This window comes from Ictidomys tridecemlineatus, chromosome 9 (genome assembly GCF_052094955.1).
Source record: "Ictidomys tridecemlineatus isolate mIctTri1 chromosome 9, mIctTri1.hap1, whole genome shotgun sequence".
Taxonomy (NCBI): domain Eukaryota; kingdom Metazoa; phylum Chordata; class Mammalia; order Rodentia; family Sciuridae; genus Ictidomys; species Ictidomys tridecemlineatus.
Window position 1 is genome coordinate 32,111,857 of NC_135485.1, and position 23,093 is coordinate 32,134,949.

A 23,093-nucleotide genomic window follows, 5' to 3' on the forward strand; every position below is an offset into this window, starting at 1 on the left:
TATGATACATCAAAGTGCATAAATGCATTCTAGTGTCATATATCGCTAATGAAAACAAATAAATAATTAATTTAAAGAGAAGAGGTGGGGCCTATAGGAGCTGATAAAGTCCTGAGGATAAAGACCTTATGAATCAGATTAATGCCCTTATTTAGGTCTGAGGGACTTATTTACTTTTTCCCCACCATGTGAGGACACAGCTAGAAGGTAAAGCAGAAAGAAGTTTTCCCTAGATGTTCTGTGAGCAGTAATTCTGTTGTTTACAGCCTCCAGAGTTGTGAGAAGTAATTCTGTTGTTTACAAAAAAAAAAAAAAGAAAGAATAAATAAATAAAACTAGTCTAAGATGTTTTGTTATAGCAGCCTTAAAGGACTAAGATAGCTAGGACTGTGGCTCTGCTGACTTGGAGAGGCTGTGTGTTCAGTATGTGTGCGCCTGTGTTTGTGTGTTGGTATGCATGTGTATAAGCATATGACTGTGTGCAGATATGGGTCTGTGTGGTCATATGACTGTGTATGTATTTATGGCAGGGATTTGGTCTGGTTTACAGGTATCTCTTCCCTCTTCTGAGAAATGACTTCTCCAGGGTGCTGGGGGAGAGGTAGGAAAAGGACAAACATCTCCCTGTCAACCTGGGCAAAGTTGTATGCCCCTCTGATCATCAGGATCATGATGATCTTCTTGCTCCAGGTCCACGCAGAGGTGATTTGGATGATGGTCCTTTGTCATTTTCCTTTGACAAGTGGCTCATTCCCAAGTAGTTCCCTAAGCATTAGGAAACCTAATCCTTTCAACATGCATCTGGATCTTACAGTAGATCCCAGGCTGGTGGCATTCCCCTGCATTCCTCTGATGTGGGAACCTTATTGTTCTTCATGCTGTGACAGTCCCCAAGCTTTGCTACCATTTGGAGCTAACTCTCCAGAAGTGCAAGATCTATCTTCCGTGCTTTCCTCCCACCAAGACTCGGTGGAGGTCCTGGCTCCCTCTCTCTGGAGGTCATGCCTGCCTCTCTGGCCTTGTTGCGACATAGCTTCATAATTCTCTTTACTGTGACTTGAGTGTATCCCCCAGATTCACATGTTGCAGACTTCATTCCCAGTGCAACAGTGTTGGGAGGTGGGGCCTGATAGGAGGAGATTAATGGTGTTGTCAGGGGTGTAGGTTAGTTATCTAGAGTTTTGTTAGACAAGTGAATTCAGGGACTGGGAATGTAGCTCAGGGGCACAGCACATGATTAACATGTGTGAGGCCCTGGGTTCCATTTACTTCACTTCAAAAAAGAACAGAAAATGAGTTCAGCCCTCTTGCTCTTTTGCTTCTGCTATGGAATGTCATAGCATAAAGGCCCTCACCAGAAGCTGGTGCCATGCTCTTGAATTTCCAGCCTCCAGAATTGTAAGGCAAATAAATCTCCATTCTTTATAAATTACCCAGTCTGTGATCTTTTGTTATAGCAACGGAAAATAGACTACAACCCCCTTGTACATGTCACAGATATTGGGGACAGATCACCAACCAAGGCTCCTAGCTATGCAGTCACCTAACAGCATGAAAGACTAGTTTCCTCTTCCTTCAGCCATTCCTGTCTTCAGTGAGTCTTTTAAGGCCCCTTTTAGAATAAGCAGAGGGAATAGTCTCTAACACTTCACCCCCATGATACCTCCTTGCTCTCAATGTCCCCTCTGTGTTGACTAGACTGATGCCATAGTGTAGGACCTGGCTTCAGGTGGTGAGGTCAGTCCCAGGACTTCTTGTAAGCTCTGAACTGAGATAAGCAGCCCTAAATGATGGCATACATACAATGTCACATATTAAGTATCTTTGATCCTAACTAGGTTGTAGCTATAATTCTAGGACAATAAGAAAAGTTCTGTGCATATTTTTGCATAGGCTTCAGGTCTGCATTAGAACCAAACCACCCTTGTCTAAAAAAAGACCACAAGAGAAGAACTAAAGTAAGAGACTTTAGGTAAAGACTAAAATGAAATAAGTACAAAACACGAGGCAAAATATGTTAGAAATCCCTTAAGACATTTTTGTAAGACCCGTCTAGTGGTAAGGAATTCCCTCAATTTTTTTTTTCTTTTCTGAGAAAGACTTTATTTCTTCCTGAAGCAAAACGTGTTGACCTGGTACAAATATAAACTTTGTTCTTCTTTAATGGTAATAATAACAACTTATTTTGTGTCAGGCACGCTTGATATGAATGATCTCATTTAATCACTTCAACAATACTATGAGATTCTTTTAATTATTAGCACTTTATAGATAAGAAAATAGAGTCACAGAGTGATAAGCTGTATTGGACAAAAAAGCACACATAAACATATATTTACCTGATTTTTATAAGTACATACATTTTCTGTGTGTGATGATGATTTCTTTGTGTGTGTGTGTGTGTGTGTGTGTGTGTGTGTGTGTGTGTGTTACTTGACTGGAACATGGAATGCCAGATTTTCTGGTTGTTTTTTAAAAGATTAGCATCTGAACGGGTAGATCAGGTAGAACATCTTGTCTCCTCCTCCCAGGGGGGATGGACATCATCTAATCCATTGAAGACTAGAATAAAACAAAAAGCAAATGGATCCGTGCCCTTTTGGCTTCCTGCTTGAACCGGGATATTGGTCTTCTCCTGTCCTTGAACTGGGACTTAGGTCATTGGTTCCCCCAGGGTCTCAGGCCTTCAGACTCAGACTGGACCTGTACCACTGGCTCTCCTGGGTCTTCAGCATGTAGATGGCAGATCATGGGGCTTCTCAGCCTCCATAATCATGTAAGCCAGTTCTTCATTAAAAGTATGTATATATTTCATGTGCACGTGTGTGTATTTTATATATGTATGTGTGTGTATACATATATATATATAATATATCTAGAATATTTTGTTTCCACAAAATGGCATTTAGCCTAGAGGATTGTTGGTAGAATTAAGGAAGTTGGTATGTTCTGAGTCACACTGTATAATAGTGTGGTATGTGAACCATACGTGTAATTTTAAATTTCATAGTAGCCACATTTAAAAAGAAAGAAAATTAATTGTAATATATTTTACAATATATCTAGAATATTATTATTTCAATGGGGTGATTCATTTAAAATGACTGAGACATTTTACATTCTTGCGTTGTTTTGTTTTGTCCTGGGTCTGTGGAATCAGGCATGTATTTTACACCTACAGCACATCTCAATTTGGACTAGTCACATACTCATTTAGCCACAGTGGCTGCTGGCTACTGAATCAGAGGTCTCTGTTATTTTACCTTTCAAGTGTTTTTCGAATCCATCTCTTCTGTCCTTCTCTCCCTCTACAACTAAGGCCAATTTATCATCATGTTGGCTTGGAGAGATGTATTGGCCTCCTAACTCAGCCTCCCCACAACTCACTAGTCACAGCCACTACCATCTATTCTTCATGCTGAAGTCCAAGAAGTCCTGTCAAAACCCATACCTGGTCGTGTGCCTGCCCCAGTCCCCCAGCCTCCCCAGCCTCTCTGCTTCAGCCACTCACCTTCAATCCAGTTTAATTCCCTCCTGAATGTGTCCCATTCACACTCCCTCCCTCCTTCGCACCTGCCCTGAAAGCATTTCTAGAGATTTCCAAGCCCTGTCAGATGACTTTGTTAAAGTGCTGTCTGGAATCATGTTCCAGAGCTCTTATCTTTGTTTGTAATTTCACTTTCATTAGTGGGATCAATTAATTCGCCTGTTTCTTCTCCCCACAAGACTGTAAATTCCTTCAGGGTAGGGACTGCTTTCTTCTTGTTCACCATTTTCTTTCCAATACCGAGCCCAATGTCTGGCACCTTGCAGTAATTTGGATGAATAACTGAAATGAGTAAATATGTAACAATTGCACTGTAAGACCTTCCAAAAACAAAATGAAGGGAATTTAAAATAAAGGAGGAAAATGCCACGTTGTCAGCATTTAGTTTAATTTAAATTCTTAAAGGGTAAGAACAGAGGGATCCTAGAATAGAATAATGCACCATGTAATGAGATTCAGAAAACTTCACAAACATGGAAATATGAACATTTAGAGTGACACATGACAAAGACACAAGCAGACTATGTCCTCAGCTACCCCAAATATATAAAACAAAACTAAAAAAAGGATAAGAAGCAACAAGGAATATTATAAGCTGTGTTCTACTTCTCTTGTTCCTGAAAAATTAAGCATGAAATAGGCATGGAGAAGCATTGGAGCTAAAGAAAGCACGGTACCTATGTCACCCAGGCTTTGTATGAGAGTCTTCCTTTAAGCTATTCTGTACATTTTTCTCTGTAACAACTGAACTACCATTTATTTTAGCAAATAGCAGTGAAATAAAGTTAGCCAACGGGTGACCGTGTACTTATGGCTTCCATAGGCTATAAGCTGGGAGTGCATCGCAAAACAAGACAGCCGTGGCCTCTGTCTCTCTGTAGTGTGGATTTAGGGATGCCATTCATCTTTTATTTCTTTTCCTCTTAGTTCTCTGTCAGTTGAGCTCAGACATAAAGAACTAGGAGAGGATGAAAGTACAACATCAGGTCACATAAGAGAAGTGACCAGAGAAGTTGTTGAATGAATTTCACTAATAAGGTCATTTACTCATCAGGTGAGTAACTGATTCTTCCTTCCTAAAGAGAAGGGTGGGAATGGAGGAAGGGAAGTGTTCTTCAAGATTGAGCCTTCCCGCAGTGTGGAGTGGATGCCTCCTTCTGTCTAAGAAAACATGAAAAATAAATGAGAGTATCCACTCGCTGCTAACATAGTTACTGGCCTCATTAATTGAGTAGGAAGAAAACACTAGAAAGCAGAGCAGAATGGAAATAGAATAAGACAGAAGGACAATGACTTCTCTTTTGGATGAACTACATTATGTGACTCCAATAAGTTAATCTCAAAATCTCAGGGACCTAACCAGCAAAGGTGTGGTTCTTGCTTCTTACTGGCATAATGTCTGCTGTGCATTTGGCAGAGATCTTCTAAGCAGTGAACGAAATCCAGTAGCTTTCATCTTTGGCTCTGGCATCTCACTGGGGCTTATGGATTGTCAGGGAAGGGGCAGAGAGATCTGAAGTCCAAAGCCTGGATCTGGAAATGACACACTTGGCTTGGATTCACAGTTCATCATGCAAGGCTTATCACATGACTTTTTCCAACTGCAAGAGGGCTTGAGGTGTAGTCGTCTGTATGCCCAGGAAGGAGAAGAACTGGGTGTTGTCATCAAGGATGACCATCACACAGATGATGCACGCACAGCTCCTGTGAAATAGCCAAGAAGAAATAGCCCATAGGCTATTGGGAGGGGGCCAGAACAGTGCCTGTCAATCTGGCTTTGCGTAAACTCATTTGGAGGTATTTTCTTAAAAATTCAGATTCCTAGGTCCAACTCTTGGGAGATTCTAATTCAGTAATCCTGGAGCTAGGCTCAGGGATATGAATGTCTAGGTTCTGCAGAGACCATAATTTGATAAATACTATTTTCTAAAATTCAGCAGTGCCTGGGTGTATTTGCTGCCACTGGGGGAGATAAAATATAGAAGAGGGTGAGGAAAAGCACCAGCCTAGACTCTTGGGAATTCCTAGCGGGGAGATTGGTTTTAGATGGGATGGACTGACTGCCTGCTTAGGCACAGGCTGCTGAGAGGTTGCACAGCATGGGGACTGAAATGGGGTTGCAATATTGGGGACTGAAAAAAATTCATTGTTATTAGTGATAAGGAAGTTACTGGTCATCTTAGCAGGAACTGGAGGCTGACACCAGGTCATGTTCTTTGAAGAGTAAGTGAGAGTGAACAAACAGCTTATACCTTTCTTTGAGAAAAGTTTGGCTAAAAAAAAAAAAAAAGGGTTGAGAAAGTAACTCAGTGGTAGAGCACTTACCTAGCATGCACAAAGCCCTGGATTTGACCCCCAGCACTGCAGGAGAGAGAGAGAGAGAGAGAGAAAGAGAGAGAGAGAGAGAGAGAGAGAGAGAGAGAGAGAGAGAGAGAGAGAGAGAGAAGGAGAAGAAGAAGAAGAAGAAGAAGGAGGAGGAGGAGGAGGAGGAGGAGAGAGGAGAAGAGAGAAGAGAGAGAGAGAGAAAGAGAGAGAGAGAGAGAGAGAGAGAGAGCGAGAGAGAGAGAGAGAGAGAGAGAGAGAGAGAGAGAGAGAGAGAGAAACATGAAGAGAGAGAGAGAGTTAGTTGTCCCTGAAGAAGATGGAGTATAAGGTGGAGGGTGTTTAAATATAGGTGAGATTTGAAATGATTAAATGTTTCTTTTTTGTTTTTGTTTTTTTGCGGATTGCGGATATTGAGGATTGAAACCTCTTCGACTGACCTACATCCCCAGACCTTTTTCATTTTTTGTTTGGAAAAACAGGGTGTCACTAAATTGCCTAGGTTTGTGATCCTCCTGTGTAGCTGAGACACAGGCATGCACAGAACAGAGCAGATTAAATGCTAATAGAAAGGAGAAATGAAGAAAGAGACAGATCCTCACTAGATTGCCTGAGAAGGTGGGAGGAGATGGGTTATTGATAATGGTTTGGAGGGATCTACTTTGGCTTGGCAGGGGCGGGGGGGGGGCACACCTTTGTTGTAACAGAAAGGAAAAAGGTGAGTATAGACTGGTTGTCACTTGGGGTACTCCCTAGAATCATCCAGGAAGCTTAAAAATACACATACTGTGACCTGCTTCCAGCCCTGCAATTCTGCTTCAGTTGGCTTGTGGTAGTGCCTGTGCACCAGGGGTTTAAACAAGCTCTCCTACATGTGCAAGTGTACAACTCAGCTGCCAAGGTTGTCCCTGGGTTAGGAGCAGCCCTGCTCACAGTGGGGGCAGGTCTACGGGTCTCAGCTTAGGCCCACCACACTGCCAGAGCACCCTGTAGGTTAGAAGCCTGGATGCACTGTCCTGTAGTTCCTTATTTATTACTTTCCCTTCTAATTTCTTTCTTATTGAATAAATGTCTTTCCACTACATTTTAAGCATGTAGCTGAGGCCACCTCTGTTCTCTTTACTGCTGAATTCTAGCTATCAGAAAGTAGACATTCCATGTTTTCTGAACAAATGCATCCACTGGACCATGATGTGGAGGAAAAGGCTCAGGGCAAAGGGCCACTGTGGTGGCTTGGGAGTTCATACCTACTCTGCCAGGACTGTGCCCGTTCGTGGCTGTGCAGGAGTGTGAACATGTTCTGCTCTACCTACGGATGCACCGAATGACATTCACAGAAGAGTCCATGGAATTGTAGCTGCCAGGCAAAGTGGTTTGCAGTATAAGGTGATAGCAGTATTGAGTGTTTCTTGTATAAATCAGGCATAGTTATTTTGTTTGTAGTTGAAAGTCGTTTGAACTTCAAAATTACTTAATTATAAAATTCTGGTTTGTTTCTAAATGAGGGGTAGAAAAGAAAGGAGCCTTTTCATGTGGCTACTGAAAGGAATTCATCTCCTTGAGGAACCACCACAATCTGCATGTAGGTTTTTGTATCTAAACTCTAAGATAAATTTCGATTCTAGCAAGAAATCTGTCGTTTCATCAGCCTCTGTCCATCTCTGTGCCACCAAGTTCCGGTCCTTATCACATAGCTTGTCTTAGAATTCTGTCTGCCACATCTGTGTTCAAATAAAATAACTTATAGACCCTGAAATGTGAATACCGAATAATTTTTCACCCACTCAAAAATATTTTTCTTCTTCTGATTATTTTTTCTGAACATTTTAAAATAAAAAAAAAAACCTTTTTTTTTTTCTCTTTAGTACTGGGGATTAAATCCAGTGGTGCTTTACTATGAAACCATATCTCCAACCCTTTTTAAAAATTTTATTTTGAGATAAGTTGCTCAGGCTTGCAACTTGAACTTGCCATCCTCCGGTCTCATCCTCCCATATAGCTGGGGTTACAGGCGTGGGCTACCATGTAAAAACCGTTATTAACAGTGGGTGAGGAAAAACAACAGGTCTGCGGCTCTATTTGGCCCATGGGCCATAGTTTGGCACCTCTTGATATAAGCTGTGGAAAATAGGAGGAGATAGCCTGGGGAACCCGGTAAGATACAGTCCCCAGAACTAGGTGTTAGGCCCAGGTGACATGGCCTTGCAGTGTAGGGAGCAATGTTGGAGCTGAGGACCACCTGTCAGGGTGGAAGACACCAGATGCCTTCTGTCACAGGCTGCTCCTTGTGATATGCAGAATCTAATTCTGGACAAAGGAAGATTCGAGAAGCTGCACTCACCAAACGTCCTCCACCCTAGTGTCTCCCAGGTGCTCCCTGAAGTCCTTGTCTTTGTCCTTATTGATGCAGACTCTAGCTTCTTGTAGTTATCTGGTGAAATGCTTACTTTCCCCAAGCCTGCAAATGAATCCTGTGTGGGACCACAACTACAACCTCACATTGTCACAGATCAGCATTCTCTGAGGTTTCAGTGAAAATGCAGTTCTGCTCAAAAGAAATCTGGGCAAAAAAACCAAACCAAAACAAAAAACCCCTCCACAAAACAACAACAAAAATCCAATCATTGTTTCTCGTATCACAAGGCACAATCATAATTTCAGATATTTGGATTGTCTATCTAGGCTAATTTCCATATTGTTTAAATCAAAGTCTTCATTGGCACAAACAAAAAGATGAACGATTATGAAAAAGGTCCTTATTTCAGAAACTGAAGAAAATCCTCCAGATCTTAGAATCCGGATACATTTTTCTAGCCATGAATATACTTGGCAAATGTTTTAATGGGGCTTACTCTGTGGCAGGTGGTGTTCTAAGCAATATGTAAGTATTAATTTACTTAATCCAATAAACAAATCTTTAAAGACAGTGTGTAGCATCCTTGATAAAGAAACAGAGACAGAGTATATGTTAAAGTAACTAGACCAGTATCTTCAAACTGGTGAATGGGTCAAACTGGGATTTGAACTTCAACTATTCATTCCCAGATTCTGTTTTCCCAACCACTATCCTATGCCACTTCTTCAATATATAACAACAACAACAACAACAATCTTTCCTGAAAATGCTGACATATGCATGGTGTACAAATAATTAAGAAGATATTTTAATGAAAACACTGTGATTAGTGTGAAAATTCTTGAAAGTGACGTCCTTGCAGGTGACTAAAGTATCCAATTAAATGACTGACTACCTTCCAGTATAAGTCTCAGCAGACTTGTTGATCATCTTATCAGCACATCACCCAATATTTCCACCGCTGGCTTTGAGATGTTTTTCTAGCAATGCCACTATCAGAATCTTGGTAGGGATCAGTTGCGCGGCACATTTGCAACAATCATATTAATAATTCATCAGATTTTTTTTTCAATTGATGTAAAAGTTCTTATTGTAAAATTATTTCAAATTTGCTACATTTCTATAATATGAGCGAAGACAGTGAAATAATCGTGTGATTTTTATCAAAGACAAATTTGATTCTATTCAAACATAAGATTTCTGATCCAGATGCCTGTTCTCAGAAGAATACTAATAACGTTTCAACCATCACATGCTTAGTTTTCATCAGTTGAAAAAGTTCCCCTGTCATGACATTTTCCAAAGACACTAAATCAAAACAATGCCATCGCAATTTTCTATGACACTTTTTCCAAAATGAGGGGGCAGAATATTTCTCCATGAGAATCTCTGAATTTTAATCAGAATTGAAGAGGAAGATAAAAATGTGAACGGTTGCATTCTAAAACCAAAAGAGAAAATTGCTAATAATGCTAAACATTCATTGTGATGTGGATTTTAGTGAAACCCTAAGGAATGAGAATCGAAACCTACCTTGAGAATGCATATTTTGAAAAGCCTTTAGCAATTTTGCTTTATTTGGAAAACAACAACAACAAACAAAAACTTATTGTAAGATCCTAAAAAGGATGATCCGGGTGTTCTAGACCAGAAAGAGTACCCGAGTCTGAAAGAATGCAGCAAAGAGTCTTGGCAGATAACAAAGAAGAATGAAGTGTGGGTGATTTGAGGATTAATGGGGCCTTTTCTGTTCAAAAGAAAACATTGCAGGTATGAGATGATGTTTGATAAGGTAATAATCGCTTACTATAGTCAAACTCAAAGTACTTCAGCCAGAAACTACTGAGCACCAGGGAAGCGCTATTAGGCATTGTTAGAGCAATTGATCGCTTCCGTCATTATTTGTATGGCTGGAATTTCACAGTCAGAACTTCTCATGCTGCATTATGAGGCCGGCTGAAATTCACAAATTTGGAAGGACAAATAGGCTGGATGGTTACAAAACCGTAAGGCTCTTATTTCCGAATTGAACATTTACAGAGAGAAGGAAAAAAAAAAATCAATGCACATACATTATCTACACAGCTGTTTGGGAATAATTGTGTACAGCTGACATTAAGGGTGAAGAAAAGAAACAGTCTGTTGGTTGGTGTTTTGTAACAACCAAAGGTTTCTGGCTGGAGGGTGGAAAACACTCCTATTTCCCTGACAGAAAATTACAAAATGGTCCATTCATTCATTCAACAAATACTTAGTTGAGTGTTTACTATGTGCCAGACAAAAGTTTAGGTACAAAGCATGCACCATTGAATAAGCCAAATCACAGAGCCCAGGAGGGTCCAGCAAAGCCATAAAAACTTATTATTTTGTGAAAGCTGGATTGACTCTGTGTACATTTTGTCAACATGCCTTTTATGTAGCAGAGGTATCTAACTATATTCCCACTATTAAACACTCTTGAAAATCATGTAAATTCAAACTTTAATTAAAATTTCTTTTGCATGAAAGCAACATTGGTTTATTTCTTTTTTTTTAATTTTTATTTTTTATTTTTTTTTAATTTTTTTATTTTTTTTTATTGGTTGTTCACAACATTACAAAGCTCTTGACATATCATATTTCATACATTAGATTGAAGTGGGTTATGAACTCCCAATTTTACCCCAAATGCAGATTGCAGAATCACGTGGGTTATACATCCACAATTTTACATAATGCCCAATTAGTAACTGTTGTATTCTGCTACCTTTCCTATCCCCTACTATCCCCCCTCCCCTCCCCTCCCCTCCCTTCTTCTCTCTCTACCCCATCTACTGTAATTCATTACTCTCCTTGTTTATTTTCCCATTTCCCTCACAATATAATAGTTAACACTTGCACAATCCAAAAATCTCATTCATCAAATTTTTAAAGAATATTTAGGTCACTGTACATGATCAACCAAATGAAAACTAGTTACCACAAAGATGAGGTTTAGCCTCAACAACCTAGAAGAGTTGCAGTTTTGAGGAAAACACAATGAAACTTCACATAGTTCCGCTGGACGTCATCTTATCGTAAACAGCATGTCCAAGGAATCTACATTTAAAAATATATTTCTCATATACTGAGTTCTAGATGATTACAAGGCTGCTCGGATGCACCGGGAAAATATTCTGATAGTTTTCTATAAAGAACTAGTTCTAAAAATCAAATAAAAATTTTGAGACATTTCACACAGTGTTTAGCACATGCACGGAGAGAGCTGAAGCAAATACGTCACTGCAGTGTGAGCAGTTTTTGCTGTCTATGGGATTTATTCTGATACTTTCTTAAAATGTTATTATCAAAACTCCTCAAGACCCTCTAATTCTTTTTCAGGATGCAGCGGAGGGTTCCACTCCCCTGAGAACATCATGAGGCACTTGGCTGCTTGTCTGAAGGGCTGTGTTCATGACCCTCTGCAGGATCCCTCCTTGGTCAGGATGCAGCTCCAACAGGAGCCGTCTACACCTAGTTCTCTTCAGGAGCAATAAGAACTTGCAAAAGTGAATGGCACCCTTGGGCCTGACCAGTTCCTCGTTTGCTTTGGGTCTGTGAGCTCCTGGGACTTCCTCCCAGCTGTGAAGGGGCTTGTTATCCTGGAAAAAGGACACTGTAGATCTAGGGAAGCTTTTGCTAGCAAGATGGCTCTCCCAGAAACACAAGTCTCTCATTTCCTTGGGCTTTTCTTCTCTCCTCTTTCACAACTTCCCCTGCTGCCCTGCCCAGCTTCCAGAAAAACAAAGCTTGCCATCATATTGCAGAAGAACTTCATCACTTATCTTTGTACTTCAGTGCCCAGTGCTCAATGAATATACAGTAGATGTTTGTTGAATGAATAAATGACAATTTATTGATTTTTTTTTGTCATCAAACTATTGCAGACCTTAGTGATCTCAGATCTTCATCATATTCTGCACAAACTGATTGGATATTGATCCTTGGCCATTGCTTCAGGTTTAAAAGAAAAACACGTTTTGAAACTATGATATGCAGCTGTAAAGCAGCAAAACAGGTACTAGAAGTCATACATAAATAGCAGTCTCATTATTTTATAACCATCCTTCACAAGTGAAAATTTTGAAATAATTGAGTTGCAGTCAGATTTGAACACATGCTTCAAGCAACATAACTTGCTTGTGACTATAAAACTAATAGTTCCAACTGAAAATGTTGGAAAGAAACAGGTTGGCCTATTGAAGGCTTGAAAATAACATTTGATTTCAATTCTGTTAAAACTTTACCTGGTTTGATCCTCTATCTTAACCTTCAAGTTCTATTTGTTAGTGCACTTTATCCCTGTGTCCTCTGAGAAGCTAACTCATCACAGAAACCTGTCGTGTAAGTAAGGTTCTACGCAGTTTATTTAATTCCACAAGATTCTATTGAAGGATTTCTCTTCTAACTGTGATAGTGTTATGATCAGGGAGCTAGGATATTTATAAACAATATTTTTGTTTCCTATTCATTTATTTCCCTCTCCTTCCTTCTCCTCTTCCTCCTCCTTTTTTTTTTTTTTTTTTTGGTAGTACTGGAATCACTACTTAGCTACATCCCAACCGTTTCTATTTTTAATTTTGAGAGGCCCAAGCCTCCCAAGTTATTGGGATTGAGAAATGAAAACAAGAGGAATTAAATACAACCTGTGCTAAAGAAAGTTCACAAGAATTTGGTTGTCAGTATGTCCCTGGGCTTACAGAATGGCCCAAGCCCCAGTTAACCACCAACCCATCTCCCTGGAAGAGACACTAGGAGTGGGAAACAAGTCACTGGCTTCCTCAGCCTGAGTGTGCTGTGGAAGGGGGTAGGGAACATACTTCCCATCCACCCCCAGCCCAAATGGAGGAGGCTTGGAGACAATCTTGTAGAGACTGGGGATGTCCACAGTAGGATGTCCACAACTCCATGGCTGAGTTGTCAATATCCACCCTGGAGCTACTATTGAAGCAGAATGGGGTGTACTGAAGGAGTACTTGGGGAAACCTAAAGGTATCATGAGCCGTCAGTGGGCTACGTGTGGATTGTTGCTAACTGGGAACTCCCCATGGTTCTGACCACCTGAGGCGGGTGAACTTCCCCCTCCAGCTCTGCCAAAGATCCCACACTGCACCTGAGATGGGTGTGCACCTGCCAAGATGTCAATCAACCTGCTGACTGCAAGACACCATGAAGCAAGACTCTGCCCTTAACACCTTACCCTTGCCTTTGATATATCCCCTTAAGTAAACCTCTAGAGCCATTTTGTCTTTGTCTGGTTCCAGAACCCATGAGGACTACATCTATCAGGGGCTTCGTATTCTGTAAATGTATTTTGGGTATCCGTGCTTTGTTATTTGCTAATTATCTGAGATGGTAAATTTTAGGTGGCTTGGATGGTCCTGGGTAGAAGGAACCCCCCCCCCCAGTGAGATACTGGCCATCTTCCCCCTGAAATAAAGGTGAAGGTTGGACTTAATCGAAGGAGTTAGTGTTACTTTACTTCAAGAAGTGGGGAGAGTAGTTGTTAGGTCAGTTTGAGGTGGCTGAGGAACGAACAAAGCACCAAGCAACCCCGAGTGTGTGCAAGAACCACCAATCCGGTGCCATCAGAACCACCTGTCAATCAGTGGGGTCTCCTGACCAATCCTGGATCTCAGCAAGCTCTTGCGACCAACCCCAGTAGGACAAGGGACTCTAAAATCCTCCCTTTCCTGTCCCAAGTCCTCCCTTCCTGCCCTAAACCCAATAAAAATTCCAATCTGGCTGAGCCTGCGTGCGACTCCCCTGACCTGCTCTGTTGGTCTGGAGGGTGTCACCTGGGAGCGAATCTCAATAAAGTCTTGTTCAGCAGCTTTTAATCTGCCCCCTTTTGGTCACCAGTGCCTGACCAGTCCCAGTGTGCAAACCTGGGACTGAAAGGATGAGAGAAAATCCACCCATCTTCCTAGAGATCCTTGAAGGATACGGAGAATATCGAGGAGGATCTGAATGTTTCCCATGGTTCCCAGGAAGGAGTGGGAAGTTGGAGAAGGGCCTAGGGCAGAGGTGGACCATGGTGGCAGCTGCATCCAGCTAAGCAATGCCTTGCAGAGGTGACTGAAGTCACGGATTACTGGTGGAGGAACCCCTCTTTGTGATGGTCCTTAGAGACAGAAGAGCTGAGGCGAAGCTGACATCACCCCAGGAAAACCATTTCTCATATCAGCACAGGAAGCGACATATAAAATCAGTTCAAATGAGAATGAGGTCTGAGATCCTCCTTACCATGGGGCCACTCTCCCATTTGAGAAGCTGCCCTTGAGGGAGGACTATAGATGTTTCAGAGTCACATCAAGCTGACACTGAAAATGGGGCAAGAAATGAAATTTAAAGCACCTTTGAGATAGACTTGAAACTGGATTGTGCTGCAGTCTGGCTGGGCACAAATCATGAGCCACTCAAACAGGAACAAACTTTATTTCTGAACTCCCTGGAACGCCACCCATGCGGCCCTTCCAAGAACACCACACACACCAATGGGAACTCCCCTCACTGGAACTTCACCAACCAACCCGAATCCCCAGGAATCCCCAAGAGAACTCCAAAGTATGGGTGGGGGGGGCAGGAGGCGGACGGCAGGGGTCTATATACAATTGAATACACAGCCTGTTTCAATTCAGGATCATCCAGTCACAGCAATTATAGACAACTTAATTATCATCATCTTAATGGCTCACCTCTCAACCACTACTTCTGGCAAAATGCCAGGGGCCATTCTGTGGCTCTCAGCAGGATTGGACTTTTGATAATCAAGTGATTGGAAGTTATAAAGTTTGCACAAGATACTGTTGAGGAACAGGGGAGGGAATTAAATGCAGCACAGCTACCAATGGAAGAGGGAAGATATGAAATTATTTTATAACCCTACTAAGAATCTTTAACAAATTGCAGGCCCTCCCAGGAGACACACATGAATAAGCTGCTCATCTTCAGGGAATGGCTAGGTCTGGACAAGGATCTTGTTAGCAGGGACAGCACTAGTCTAAGACCATAGGCTCTCTCCCTCCTCCTCACCCACCTGTCCATCATGTGGTCTTCTATGAACATGACTCTCAGCATCTTCCCAAGGAAGAACAAGAAACCCTAGACCAGGAAAATGAGGCGTTAGATCAAATTAAGTTAGGCTGAATTTAAAAGGGCTGCTGACAATGTGTCTGGAGCCAGAATCTTCTGTTCACTCGATTAACTTTTCAGCCTGTTCCCACCCCCTCATTATTATTATTAGAGCTATATGGTTACACATAGTAGTTGGGTTCAACCCGACTCAGTTTTCTCTTGAATATATATCTATTTTCCTAAATAAATCTGCCTATGCCTCAGAAAAACAAAACAAAATACTTGATATTACAGATAACAATTTGTTCAAAATAATAGTGTGTTAGGTTATGTCTGCCTATCAAGAGGTGACTGGATAAAGAAAATGTGGAATATTTACTCAATGGAGTATTATTCAGCCAAAAAGAATAATGAACTCATGTCATTTGTAGGAAAATGGATGGGAACTAAAGGATATCATGTTGAGCAAAATAAGTCAGACACAGAAAAACAAGTACTGTATGTTTCCTGTCATAGGCAGAAACAAACAAACAAACAAAAAAGACCTGAAGTAGAAAAATAGAAGAGGGACTATTAGGGATTGGGAAAGGGCTTGGGGTAGAGAGTAGGACAAGACAGGAAGTGAGAGATGGGAGAAGTAGGGGCACATGGGACATAGTCAATGCACAATATATACATACATGGAAATATCACAGTGAGACTTATTAATTCATATCATTAATATTTGCTAATAAAAGTAAAGAGTATAAAAGAAGAGAAAGTGAGCTTGGTCTAGCTGTAAAGTTATGTAAATTATAAACCCTCTGGCGTCTGAAAATATGGTCTTTCTAACAAATAGCACTGCAACAAGTGGAGATCAACATGCAAAATGTGGTATAGATGGAGATCTTACAGTCTTCACAAAAATGAACTCAAGATAGATCTAAAGATAAATATAAAACACAAAACTATAGAACTAGAAGGTAACACAGTAGAAAACCCAGATGACCTTAGATAAGGAGATAATAAATACAACGAGGCAAGGCACCGAAGATAGCAGGAAACAGTTTTATTTGGCTGCAGCCAGGCTCAGAGGGCACAGCTTTTGCTGTAATCAATTAATCTCCTGAACCCCGAGTTCAGGTGGTTTCAGAATTTTGTACCCAGCATATAAGGGGAGGGGCTCAGAAGTTCACAGTCTGCAGAAGTTCACATAAAAGCAGTTTTTTTTCTTTCAATGTTCTGAGAAAGTTAACCCTTCAGGGACAACACTTGAGAAGAAGAGAGCTTCTTCTCCCCTTTCTTTCCTGCTCCTGCCAGCTGTAACCTTGGAGCCCAACTGGTAACATTTTTATCTTAGAAATGGAGACATCTCTGTGAAGCTCCAGCTCAAAGCCAGAGGCCTTGTTTACACATTTCTACAAACTACTATACTGGATACATGTTTTTAAAAAACTAGTAAGGGGGTGTGCAGCACCTGGAGTGCTGATTTCTTCCAGGCCAGCAGCCAAGTAAAGTAGGGAAACACAAAAATAGGAAGTTTGTCTACATTGAACTCTTTTGTAGAGACTCTTGCTGACAGTCTTAAAATCAGCCATGGTGAAGATTTCTGGAGAAGCCCAGTTAAGATTTTCTGTGGAGAAAGGGGGTGCCACTACAAAAGAATTGATAAGCTGTACTTCATCAACATTAAAAACCTCTGTTCTGCAAAAGACAAGGTTAAGAGAATGAGAAGAAAAGTCACAAACTGGAGAAAATACTTGCAAAAGGTACATTTGATAAAGAACTCTTATTCAAAGTGTACCAAGAACTCTTAAAACTCAACAGTTAAAAGGCAAATAACCTCATTTAAAGAATGGGCAAAAGACTTGAACAGATACCTCACCAAAGAAGACATACTAACATAAAGTAAGCATATGAGCAAATGCTCTACATCATGTTATTAGAGAATTGCAAATTATAATAATAAAGATAAATCACTATATACCTGTTAGAGGGGCCAAGATCCAAATGTGGTGAGAATGTGAAACAACAAGAACTCTCATTCATTGCTGGGGGGATGCAAAATGGTACAGTCATTTTAGAAGAGTTTCTTACAAAACTAAACATGTCTTACTATGAGGTCCAGCAATCATGCTTCTTGGTACTTAGGAGTAGGAGTTGAAAACTTAGGTCCACACAAATACTTACTCATAGATGTTTATAGCAGTTCAATTTGTAATCGCCAAAATGTGAAAACAACCAAGATGTCCTTCAGTTGGTGAATTAGTAAATAAATCGTGGTAATCCAAAAACTGGGATAGAATTCAGTGCTAAAATGAAATGAGTTCTCAAGCCCTGAAAAGACATGCAAGACTCTTAAATTCACGTTATTAAGTGAAAGGACCTAAACTGAAAGGCTTACATGCTGTATGATTCTTTCACCAAATACAGTGGTTTCGTCCTTGGTAAGTGCAAGGCTGATAAGCACAACCAGGACATAAAAGAGTAAAGAGAGATTTATTACTTGCAGCAAATAAGGTGCCATGAGTGATCCATGCCATCAATATAGACCAGACATGTTTGTGTCTTCCCACAATGTCAGAATGTATTAAATAACAATAAAATTCACAAGTTACATCATTTTAATTGGCTGCAATTCTCCTCTCATGGGTCACTTATGTCACCTAGCAGTTGTCATGAGCCAGGCAATCACAGGTCCCCCCCCCTCCCCACCCACAACCCCAGTACTGAGGACTGAACCCAGGGGCACTCTATGCTCTATGACATTGAGCTATCTCCCCTATGCCTTTTATTTATTTATTTTTCATTTGAGAGAGGGTCTTGCTAAATTGTCTGGTTGGCCCCAAACTTGCCATCCTCCTGTGTCTCAGGCTTTTGAGTAGCTCAGCCCTTTTTTATTTTGAGACAGGGTTTCATTAAGTTGCTGGTGCTGTCTGTCCTCAAACTTGAGATCCTTCTGACTTAGCCTCTCCAGTTGTTGGAATTATGAGTATGCACCACTGAACTAGGCTTAGGTTCTTTTATTCTGATTTATTCTTTTCTTTTTCTTTTTAGGAGAAAAAAATTTGTTTTGGCTCATGGTTTAAGAGGGTAAGCCTGTAGTGGGCTGATTTTATAGCTCTGGGCTGAGGTGAGGCAAAGCATCATAGCAGAAGGGCATGACAGAGGAAAGCAGCTCAGGACATGGCACCAGAAAGCAGAGAGTGCTCTGCTCACCAGAGACAAAATATAAACCCCAAAGTCAACACTCAGAGATCTACTTTCTCTAGTCAAACCCACATGCTTATAGTTACTGCCTAGTTAATCCATATCAGTAGATCAACCATCAATTAGGTTATACCTCTTATATTCTAATCTTTTTACCTCTGAAAATTGTATTGCCTCATGCATGAGCTTTGGAGGGACACCTCATATCTAAACCATAACATTCTGCCTCCAGCCCCCCAAAGCTCATGCCCATCTCACAATGCAAAATACATTTAGTCTCTTTTCAAGAGCTCCCTTAGTCTTAATGGTTCCAGCATTACCCAAATGGTTCCAGCATTACCCAAAGATCCAAGTCCAGAATCTCATCTGAAACTCAAAACAAACTCATGGATGTTTTTCCCTGTAAACCAAGTTACATATATGCAATATATAATGGCACAGAGTAAACATTTCCATTCTAGAAGGGAGAAATAGGGGCGTAGAAAGAAAGGATGAGACCAAGGCAAGACCCAAATCTAACTGGGCAAACAAGTCCTGTAGTTCTATGTCCAGCATCTGGGGTACATGTCATTGGGATGTTTTCTCCAAAGGGCTCACATAGCTCTGCCCCTATGGCCTAGGTGTTTGAAGCCTGCATTGCCTCTCTTGGCTTGTTTCTTTTTCTTTAATTTTTTTTTTAGTTGTAGATGGACACAATACCTTTATTTTATTTATTTATTTTCATGTGCCAGCCAAGTGCTCTACCACTAAACTGCAACCTCAGCCCTCTTGGTTTGTTTCTGTTTGATTCCTGTGCTATCTTTGGAAGATGTCTCATGTTACTGTTTTTGGTACTCTTAATGTTGAGGGTCTTCAATGCAACTTTAGCTTCCTTCTCACTTCTTAATGCATTGTCCTTTCAGGAGCAGCCCGTAGGGACTCTGATCCTGCTTTACTTTGTTTAACCTCCAAGGCCATCCTTTGAAACCAGTTCTCCATAGAAGCCTCCATTCCTTCTAACTCTAATATCCTGCAATCCTGCAGAATCAATACCATGTGGTTGATGCCAAGGTCTGCTGCCATCTTGAGCAGTAGCCAAGCCTCCTGAGACTAGGACCCTGGTGTAAGCATGGTGCTTCAATGGTCTTTTCTCAAAGAAATTTTTACCTTTATACCCTTGAGCATGATATGGATATGACAATTCCTGAGATGCCTGGAAGCCATCTTTCTATTGTTTCTGAGTAAAGTACTTGGCTTCTCTTTAGTGACTAAAATCTTTTTAACAACCACACCTTCCTTAGTCCCAACTTTACTCACAGTTTTATAGCCAAACTACAAGTTTTTCAAAAGATTTCTTCTGTATATCTGCTCTTGATTATCCCAGTAAACTTGACTAAAAGTGGTCAGCAATATCTATGCTGCTCCCTGGATGCTGAGCTGCTTTGAAATTTCCTCACCAGATTCATTAGTCCATCATTTTTAAATTCAGTCTCATAGAAAGTCTCAGGACATGGGCAAAATGTAGATAACTCATTTGCCAGAATATGACATGAATAGCTTCTAGTTAAATTTCCCAGAGTCCTCTGCCTGTGAAACCTCATGAACCCAAGTCTTTACTGTCCACAGTCCTATTGGCATTCTGGTCTTCTGATATCCCATCAGAATCTCCCACTAAGCTCTCTGCCTATACATTTTAAAGTGTTTCCAGTTTGTGTCTCTAAACTTTTCAAACTTTCTCCCCTTGTAAACCAGTTCTAAAGGCTTTTGAATCACATGGTCTGGTGAGTCATGGCAACAAGGCCACTTCTCCATGCCTGTGATAGAACAGAATGAGAACTTAAACAGTCTAAGAGCTGACAGGCTGTGTGTGGTTTTGCACCCTGACACCCAGCAGCTCTGCTTACTGACATTTAACCATAGAGTCTTGCAGTGGCTAACAGGTACCTGTAAAATATAACTGCAGTAGCAGAAGCAGGAAACAAAGCAAAGGGGACACAACAATCCCCCGTTAGGCTTACTTCACGAAAAGTCCCTAAGCCATATGAGCTAGGAGTCCCTAGGTTGTTGTCAAGCTTGAACCCATATAAGGAATGTAGAATGTATCCTCCAATAGAATTGTACCAACTCCCTTTGCCTGGATGTACCCAAAATTTGCTTATGTATAATAGTAAAAGCCCTGCTCAGGGTTAGACTTTGGGCATTATCCCTCTGGGCCATGGTACCACTAATAAAGTGCTGCTTCTAGATCTTGGTGACCTGACCCTCATTTTCTACTACATACCAATTTCTGTTTTAGTTAGTTTCTTTGTTGCTGTGACCAAAAGACCTAATAAGAAAAATGTAGAGGAGGAAAAGCTTATTTTGGCTCACAGTTTCAGAGGTTCAGTCCATGGTCAGCTGGCTCCATAGCTCTGGGCCCTAGGTGAGGCAGAACACTTATTATAGAAAGGACTATGGTGGCCACAGTGTTTTAGAAGTTTGCACTGAAAGCAAAGGCAGAAAGCAGATGCAAATACAAAAAGACCATTCCAGGTAGTCAAATAATTTACAAATCAAACCAGTGCAAGAGCTTGTTCAGGATGCAGAGTTGTCAGAGCATGGAACTTATTCTAGGCTAGGGTCCAGAGTGAGTTTTGAAGAGGGCTACATCAAACAGAGAGATCGAGTTGAGATGAAGAAGGAAATAGGTCAGAGTTTCCTCCCCTGTTGACTGGGGTTGGTGTGTGTGTGCTGTAACCAATCTTGGGTATTCCTTCTTTATGGGTCTCAAGTAGAGGGGGTGACTTCATTTGGAATATTTGATAATCTCATGAGCCTGATTTTTCTGATATGCCCATTCATCCATGTGCTTCTTATTTAGTAAGTCTACAGGTGGTCGTTATTTATTAGCACCATTAATTTATTTATCGGTTTGTGCTTTATGGTTGTGCTATGCAGATGATGCTTTCATACCCGTGAAAACAAGATGTGGTAATTCTACTCTGTACTCCCAAGTGGAGTAACACATTGCAAACTATCAATTTATAAAACAGAATAACTCAGAGCTAGGCACAGACTTAAAACTGCTGTTCTACTCATCATGGAGTAACTCAGATCAGGGCACAGGTTGCTCTCCACATAAGGACAGCACTGGAGAAAATTCCCAAAGTAGTGTCTCCCTGAACAAAGAAAGCAAGAGGCTTTTATTGGGAAAGACTTGTCTTCACAGGCAGAGGCAAGCCCATTCCTGAGCATGCTCAGTTCAATGCAATATTCAAACACTATGGTTTGGAAAAGACAGGACCCCTTCTGGGTGGAGAATTTGGTACTATAATTAAAAAAGTTTACTCTAGGTCACCTAAAAGAGTGAGTCAGAATGATTCAGTGATTTTGACAGGTTCCTTATAAGGGGCTTATCTGAAACAAAAGAATAATTTTGAAGGAGACTTAGTAGCCATTTAAGGGGACCTTCATTGCTTCTGCAAAGGGATGATTATCCCTGAGAGTATCTGCCTAGGCGCTAACAATTCCAACTACTTGACATTCTAGAAAAGGCAAAACTATGGACAATGGAAAAAGTGTGTGTATGTGTTTGTGTGTGTGTGTGTGTGTGTGTGTTGGGGTGGCGGGATGAATAGAGCACAGAGGATTTTTAGGAGGGATGAATTAAACTATTCTGTGGTGGATATCCATTTATCCAAAACCACAGAAAGCACACCATCAAGAGTGCGGTGGTGGCACATGCCTGTAACCCCACAGGCTCTGGAGGCTGAGGCAAGAGGATCGTGAGTTCAAAGCCAGGCTCAGCAAAGGCAAGGTGCTAAGCAACTCAGTGAGACCCAGTCTTTAAATAGGAATGTAGCTCAGTGGCCAAATGTCCCTGAATTCAATCCCCAATAAAAAAAAAAAAAACACAAAAAACAAACAAACAAAAAAACCCCCAAACAATCCAAAAACCAAAAAACAATTTTGGATGATGTGTCCATGTATGTTCATTAATTGTAACAAATGTACCCATGTGCTGCAGGATATCAGGGAGTATGTTAATGTGGGGAGCAGGTGTAGAGGGAACAAGACTTATACAGAACTCTTTGTACTTTAGTTTTGATGAGAACCAAAAACTGCTCTAAAAAAATAAAGTTTATTAATTAAAAAATATGCCTGCTACAATTTCTTTAGACTTAATTCCTGGAAGGAGATTTGCTAGGATAGAAAACGTTTGGTTAAAAGGTGTTTTGAGGGCTGGGATTGTGGCTTAGTGGTAGAGCGCTCGTCTCGCATGTGTGAAGCACTGGGTTCGATCCTTAGCACCACAAAAAATAAATAAATAAAGTATCGTGTCCATCTACAACTAATACAATAATGCTTCTAGAAAAAAAAGTGTTTGGATACACAAATTTCCCTTCAGTAAAGGACACAGTTCCTTCATTACATATTTCACTTAAGAACCTTGATTCAGGTTTATGAAATCCTGGCATCTCAGCTCCCTGACCCCACATCTACCCTCATGGAAATTGAAGCTAGGGTCTTTGTCACCAAGCCACATCCCCAGGTCTTTTGATTTTGAGACAGAGTCTTGCTAATTTGCTGAGGGCTTTGCTAAGTTTGAGGCTGGCCTCCCACTTG